We start from the raw sequence: 6000 nt of genomic DNA on the forward strand, positions 1-6000 counted from the left end.
GACTTCTGCAACTTCCATGTAATTTTTCAAATTTATCAAATGATTATAATTCATAATTTGTAAAGAATTTTCCTCGGCTTCAGATTTTTGGAAGTACACTGATATTTTATATTTTATTACCATGGAAATGCGAACAGTTAAACTATCATTCTATGAGGTGAGGGAAATGGAGGAAAGTTAGGGAAAAGCTAACTAAAATAAAACCAAAGAAAGAAAAATAATTTTTTTCACACCCTTTAGTCATCCAAAGTAGATGCCAAAAATGAATCTGCTTCACTAAATTTTAAAAATTGAGTTACCAAATTTACTTTTTAATTCTTTGAGCAATCATCTACTTTCAATTATTCCTATCCAGAATAGAACAATCATAATTAAGTGCTTGTCATTATACTACCAAACTGTATTAATGGAGGGTCATCTTTTTGAAGGCCAATTGCAGTCATGAGACAAAATTTCAAATTAGTTTTAGTGCTTTGGAACAGATGCATCAATATTCGAACTATACAGGTGTATGTTTACTTATCTGCTCATTTTCCATCATCAGTGGAAGTATTATGTGAGTTTTGTTTAAAATGTCTAAAGGATCACACAAAGCTTATAATGGTACTTTATATGAAAATCATAGTGAAATCTGTTGCTAAAAACATTTTAATTTTTTTCCAAAATCTCAGTGCCCTTGAACCTCTTCCTATAAAGACATATATTTGCATACATTGTTTAAAACTTACCTGTTATCTTATTATATATAACCTTCATAACTTGCCCATAAAGTAATATTATTCCTCTCATATGGTTAAGGAAACTGAGAATCAGAGAATTTAGTTTCTTCTCTGAGATCCTCCAGCTACTAAAGGTTGATTCCCAATCAGATCCTAAGGCCTCTAAACACATGATTTGCCTTTTCATCTACATTCTTTACAGTTTTCAGTACACTACGTCTTCATTTATACACATTTTCTAGAAACTCAAAGTGCATTTATTTCATCAATCAGAATGGAACTCACAGTAAGCCTCATCGGCAATTGATCACTTGCTGCCCAGTTGGCAAGACCGATGGCCAATGTAGTCAGTCGACTTCACTGTACCACTGGAGCTCATCACCACCATCCAGGTCATGTACGCAAAGCCCAGTCACTGCCCTTCTCTACTGCTGTTATCTCAAGAACTCTTTTGTGACTACAAAAGTGCAAATGCATGACAAATGTATTTCATACTAGAGGGAAGAGAAGGAGGTAGGGAAGAAAGGACAACCGTGTGTGGCGTGACTCAAGATGAAATGTGAAGCAGAAACGTGTTATTCTCTAATTTAGAGAACTGAGCAAAAACATGTAACTATGAGCTGTTTCTAAACCTCTAAACATATGGCACCATATATCTGAGCTAATCATGACAATAAGTCACGGTTCATTTTCTTCCCCAGGAGAGTGAGGATTAGAAAGAACCACATTTTTTGGTGATATAATCCTTTGCAGGTTTGTATGGGTTTGTTAAATCAGTAAGTGAACCAGATGAGTGTTTTCCCTACAAGGTTCATGTTGGGGAATAAGAAAAGTTAAGAGTAGAAATCTGGGATAATAATTTGTACAGAACTGTAGTTTTTGATAGCCAGAACATTTTTTCCCACTAAAATACCATTTAAAAGCTTGGCATTATTCCAAGACTCTCAAACGATTAAAAATGTAATTTTCACTGACAAAGACTCAAATAAAATGTACTTTTCCAGGAGGACAAAAGAGACACATGTTTTATATCTTTAAATTGTAGTGATCTAAAGGAATAATATTAACAGTCACCACCACCATTGCCACCATGGCTGCCACCACTGCTTGGCTAACACAGATGAAGAAAAGAAAGGAATTATCGAAAGAGAGAGTGCCAAAGAAGGAATGATTTTAGCAAAGAAAAATAGGAATTCTAAAGTAAACTGCACATTTTTGTACTGTTATCTTTGTAGAACTTAAGCAAGGGAAGCCACATAAAGTGGAACAAAGAACAAAGGCAAACAGAGAAATAGTAATTGCTAATGTGATCTACTACTCAACGTATCCTAAAGCAAAACACCCTTACTTACTTTCTACTTCCAAAAATTGCCTCCAGAAATTTAATCTAGTTTGTACGCCTCATCACGATTATTACCTGTTTCATACATAACTGCTCAATGTGAGTCATGCTATCACGATCTATAGAAAATGTTCTTCAAAGGTTGTAACTTCCATTTGCTCTTATATTGAATCCTTCTTGCATGATATATTAGTCAGCTATGCATTTCGGCCACCAAAACATCAGAAAAAAAAAATCTTAAACATGAAAAAGTTTATTAGGGTTTACAGTTTCAGAGGTTCCAGTGCATAGTCAGCTGGCTCCATTGCTTTTAAGCCTGTAATGAGGCAAGAACACCATGGCTGAAGGGTATGTGGCGGAAAGCTACTTACCCGGGGTGCGGGGGCATGAGATATATCCGCCAATCCATTGGCCTACTTCCTCCACGAGTCAGAGACCTCATGATCCTCCTTTAGGTCCCACCTCTGAACGCCTTCGCCATGCAAGTCTTTGGGGGACACTTCACATGTAAATTATAAGACACAAAAATCACCTTGTTGAAGATTTTTAATAGTTGAAACAACTGAATTCCAACATCATAGACATATTGAATTTTCTTCACAATTCAAACATTCTTGACAGAACTTTCCCCCTCAGCAACCATGTCAGCATGGTTATTTGCTTGTGATCAGTGTCTTCATTATCATATACTAAAGAGAATAATCCCAAATTAAGTGTATTTGCTTTTGTGCAATACATTTTTTTTACTATTTGCATCACAATTCAGTTCAGCTGACTTTTTCCTCTCCATACAAGATTTTACAATATTGGAAACAGTTAGGGCCGGGTATTTAGCTCAGTGGTTCTGCCACCTGCCTTGCAAGTGCAAAGACCCGAGTTCAATACCTGGAAAGAAAGCAGTAAGTAGCTTTAAAATTTATTTCCATGCTAAATTTAAACTAGGAATCAGGAACCACTTTTGTTGACAGAATGATCATCATCATCATTTTCAAATCACACATGCATAAAAGAATTGCCACGAAGGAATATCTGTATATTTGTCAAGTTATAATATAAAACACTTTGTTATCTGTATTTGTTCCAACTTGATTTTACATGTTATTCACTAGTTCTTGAATGTCAATCCATGATGTTATTGGTTCTTAAATTACCTTTCTGCTCCAGAGCCACCCAATGTTTCCAAGCAAAAATCTTCAATATAATCTTACTAAGGCTTGAGCAATTGTATTAGTCTAATATTATACACTACCTATAAAACACTAATGCCCAAGCCCACAACTGCTCCACACCTGAGCCTGCTGATTAATCCAGACCCATGTTTACTGATTCAAGCTTACTTATTTGCCCAAATTTAGTCCTGTTGCTGCCAGGTTAGTCATCTCCCAGATGGGATGCAGGTTGAGGGGTTAGGGACAGTTCCAAGGGTGGAGGAAATTGAGGGGATATGGAAAAAGTGCTGCTTCTCCACGTGAAGGGCAGAGCTAAATTTGGAACTACCACTGTTTTGGGAGAATGTCTAGAAGTAGCATGTGTTAATCAGGGTCTATGGAGGGTTGGGATTTTGTAGGTTTAGCAGTGGACCAGCATCCCTCCTTATCCCTTCCCTTTAGGTTCTCTCCTTGCCATTTCTTCAGAAAGTCAGCAGCATTTCTTGAGTAGTGGGGCCAGAGGAGAGGCACCGCCTTTGCCTCCTGTCAAAGCTTCACTGAGAGCAGCAATGAAATAGCCTCAGAAATGGTGGGATAACAGAGGCACTTTCCCCAGTTTAGCCTCCAGAGTCCAACTAGGGATGAAGGAAAAGAGGAGAAAGGTAATAACAGCTGCCATGTTCCCTTCCTGCTGTCACAGGAAATAGGAAAACTCAGGCTGTTTCTCCTGTCTGACACTGACTGTAGATATCAATAACGGATATAGTTTAAAAAGCTAGAAGAAAGTATATTGCAGTTTTTTATTCTGAAGAAATGATAGATGTTTGAGGGGATAAGTATTTTTAACCGGATTTTAGTATTACCTAGTGTATACTTGGTCAAAAACATCCCATGTTGCTCCACTAAGATATACATTTGCTTTTGTTTTGTTTTACATATTTATTCAATAAATTTAATTTAAATTTGAGAAGACATGGATATGGTACTTAAGAAATATTTCTCATTCGCATATAATTTAGCACATTTTTCAGTTTACCATTTCAATTTACCATTTACCTGCCATTTCTCCTTTAAAATACATTTAATTTCATACTAAAATAGATGGTTTTCTGTTATAATTTACACTTTTTCTTACTATTACCTCTTACTCTATTGTTTTATAAAAACTCTATATTTATCAGATTTGTTCAACAATTTTCATTATTCAAATCTTGTGCACTTTTATTTTAGGAAGTGTGACCTGTAGTCCCTGTCATACCTTGGAACTTTGCTCTAGTACAAATAAGAACCTGATTTCTTTTTCTTTTTCTTTTTTTTTTGAGACAGGGTATCACTATGTAATTGAGACTGACCAGGAACTCACTATGTAGCCAGGCTGGTCTTGAACTCACAGCGATCCTCCTGCCTCAGCCTCCTAAGTGCTGGGATTACAGACACCACACCCAGCTAAGAAACTTATTTATTACAAAATATTTTTGAAGAACATATGGCTCATTGTCATCTCTTTTTCCCATTCTTGATGAGAATGACCAATATTAACTCCCTAAATGCTTTTAAATAAGATCATGAAAAACTTTCAAAGGATTAAGGAAAATTTGGTGATAGCATTTGATTAACTGGATTTAATACAAAAAAAATATTTGGGGGAGTTTTGTGAGAGTTGGGAGTCCATGTCCCATTCCCTTGCAACAACAGTGGAAGGAAGAAAGATTACAAAAAGCATAATGCCATGACTAATTTAGGGAGCCTGTACTCAAAATAATAAAGATCTAAACCTAGGCAGATTCTATACACAAACACTGGCAGAGTTACAGAGAGGAAATTGTCTCAGGACAAAATTCATTAAAGGGAAAAGAAACCAGAGGCTCTTGACAAATGTTATGGACCTCATTAGATGTTCGTGACCATTACATAACCCTGGTGTAGAAGAAATAGATCCAATGATGAATAATACTGAGTTTCTTACCATTTTGGTATTTCAGAGCAGAAATATCACTTAAGTGAAATTAAGCTATTAAGATTTTAAAATTAGCATTTTCCATACATTTCTACATAAAAGAAACCAGAAAAAAGGTTTAACATTCATAAGATTTATGAACATTTTTATACTATTGGTTTTGTAATGAACAATTTCAACACATTCAATTCCTAGATGGGTATTCATAGTTCTCATTCAATCACTCATTTATTCACCAACAGTACATTGAGTTTCTTCTATTTTTTTCTCATTGAGTTTATTGGTACAGTTTAGGTATACAGTACAGTTACATTCATCATTGGGATCTTGCACCTTTACATGACAGGTCTTGGTTCTCACTTTTTCCCCCATACCCCTGTGCATTTCTTCTATTTACAAGGTGTTGTGATGTAAGTCCAGTAGATTGAAGGCTGAAGAACATGGAGTTTTGATATCTGAAAATCAGGAAAAGATGAATATTGCCTACTTTGAGGGGATGGAGACAGACAGAGACCAAGATAAACAGAGCCAGGCAGAGATAGACAGAGACAGAGAAAGTTTGCCTTTTTCTCCCTTTTTTAGTTTGATCTGGGTATTACACCTTTATGACAGGTCTTGGTTCTCACTTTTTCCCCCATACCCCTGTGCATTTCTTCTATTTACAAGGTGTTGTGATGTAAGTCCAGTAGATTGAAGGCTGAAGAACATGGAGTTTTGATATCTGAAAATCAGGAAAAGATGAATATTGCCTACTTTGAGGGGATGGAGACAGACAGAGACCAAGATAAACAGAGCCAGGCAGAGATAGACAGAGACAGAGAAAGTTTGCCTTTT

Source organism: Fukomys damarensis, unplaced genomic scaffold (assembly GCF_012274545.1).
Source record: "Fukomys damarensis isolate Sample0158 unplaced genomic scaffold, DMR_v1.0_HiC HiC_scaffold_12, whole genome shotgun sequence".
Classification (NCBI taxonomy): domain Eukaryota; kingdom Metazoa; phylum Chordata; class Mammalia; order Rodentia; family Bathyergidae; genus Fukomys; species Fukomys damarensis.